Source organism: Tupaia chinensis, unplaced genomic scaffold, assembly GCF_000334495.1.
Source record: "Tupaia chinensis unplaced genomic scaffold, TupChi_1.0 Scaffold000502_1, whole genome shotgun sequence".
Taxonomy (NCBI): domain Eukaryota; kingdom Metazoa; phylum Chordata; class Mammalia; order Scandentia; family Tupaiidae; genus Tupaia; species Tupaia belangeri.
The window spans coordinates 140,551-142,304 of record NW_006160014.1 but is presented as its reverse complement, the minus strand read 5'-3'; the positions used below and the strand labels follow the sequence as shown (position 1 = coordinate 142,304).

At 40.1% G+C, this 1,754-nt stretch overlaps 1 pseudogene; it reads right to left on the bottom strand.

The window, feature by feature from the left end:
• The window catches only part of LOC106735731 (solute carrier family 22 member 24-like), a 117,985-nt pseudogene that overhangs the window by 9,205 nt on the left and 107,026 nt on the right, over positions 1-1,754 (bottom strand).

Genomic DNA, 1,754 nt, shown 5'->3' with positions numbered 1-1,754 from the left:
AAACCAAGCTTCAATCATTTCACAACAGTCTCTCTCCAAACAATAGCAATTGTGAAAGTATATTTAGCTTCTAGAATGGCATGGCATAAAAGTGAAAAATTGTTGGTCTTAAAAAAATCTCAGAATATTTTTGACAAACACATAGCCAAGTCTTCTTCATGGAACTGTTTCTAAGATGGCATCCTATAGTCTTGTGTATATGCTTATTTTATTTGTTGTTGTTACTGTGTAAAACTCACAAAGTATGTATGACCTCAAATATGATTATGCAGTGTGTTTTTTTCTACTTCACAGTGCCTGAACCAGTTGAATCGTATGTACTACTTTAATTTTTTTAATGTTAATTTAAATCTGTAAGTTATTGCTTTATTGTGAAGTGATACAGAGCTGAATGTTCTTTTTTGACAGAGAATAGCAGTTCACAAATCCCAGGTTAATATAAAATGAAAGAAGTTTTTTCTTTTTCTTTTTCGTTTTTTTAAAATAAAGTACAAACTTGAAGATTAGAAAAATAAAGCAGTTGCTGGAGGATTTCTTTGTTTGAAGACTGAGAGGCATTCTGTAGCTAAGAAGCAACTCTTTGACCCACAATTAAATATGTTCTCCTTAACATTAGAATTTATGGAGCCAGCAAGTGGCATGGTTTCTGGGGTACTAGACTCCCACATGGCAGACCACTGTTTGCATCCTGGACCTGGAAGCTTGCTTTCTCACTTTCTCCCTCTTTCTCTTTCTCTCTCTTTCTGTCTCTCTCTTGCCAAATTAAAAAATAATACTAATAAAATTAAATGAATAATTTTTTAAAAGATTAGAAATTACAAAAAGATATACTAAGGATGACTGGATAATCTCTTAAATCAGATTGTATCTGAAGATGTCATGATAAAACACATTTGTTTTATCTCTTGGGGGACAAGCTAGCCTGTACAGAGAAATTTATAAAACAATGACTCGATCAAGAGAGTCATTTAGGGACCAGCAGTTAGTGTAATGACTATGTTGCTGGACTCCCATGTAGTTAATCGTGGTTTTAGTCCCGGATCCGGTGGCTTAAACTCATGCCGGGTACGTGTGCGTGCGTGCCCAAGATCCCGAGAGGAGAATGGAGGGGTTGGCGGTGGGGCCGCCCCCCCCGGGGGGGGGGGTGATTTCTTGCTTTCTATCTCTCTGTCTCTCTCTGTCTTTATGGCAAGCGCACAGGCCATATAGCAAAAAACTCTCAAAGAAAGAAAAAAGAAAAAGAAAAAGAAAACCTTTCCAATAATTCACAAACACACCTGTGTGACTGGGCTCTGAAACCAAAGCATGAACTAGACAAATTCCATAGAGCATTTGATAAAAGTTTACTATAGAAGATTGTTGCAGAAAACCAGACGGCAGAGGAAAAAATTGCAGCACTCTGGAGAGACAGGGGTAACTCTTTACTACGCCGGCGGGTTCAGAGGAGTTAACACTCTAAGTCTCTGGTCCTGCTTGGGGGTTGAGCACAGTCTTTTATTGGGAAGTATGGGAAGGGGCAGTTTCCAGCATGCTAAGGGGTAGCCTATTAGGAAGAAGCTGCCCATCGGGAAGATGTAGCCCAGGGTCTGTTCTCAGGAAGAATGGGGCAGATAAGTAGGGTGTTCAGCTTCTCAAAGCCTCGGATTGTTTTATCACTTCAGAGGGGGATCAGCGGAGGCAGAGAATTCACAGAGGCACAGGGGTCTGGAATGGCAACAGTTAGCCTTGGGCTACTCTGCATTCCGCCCAGCCCC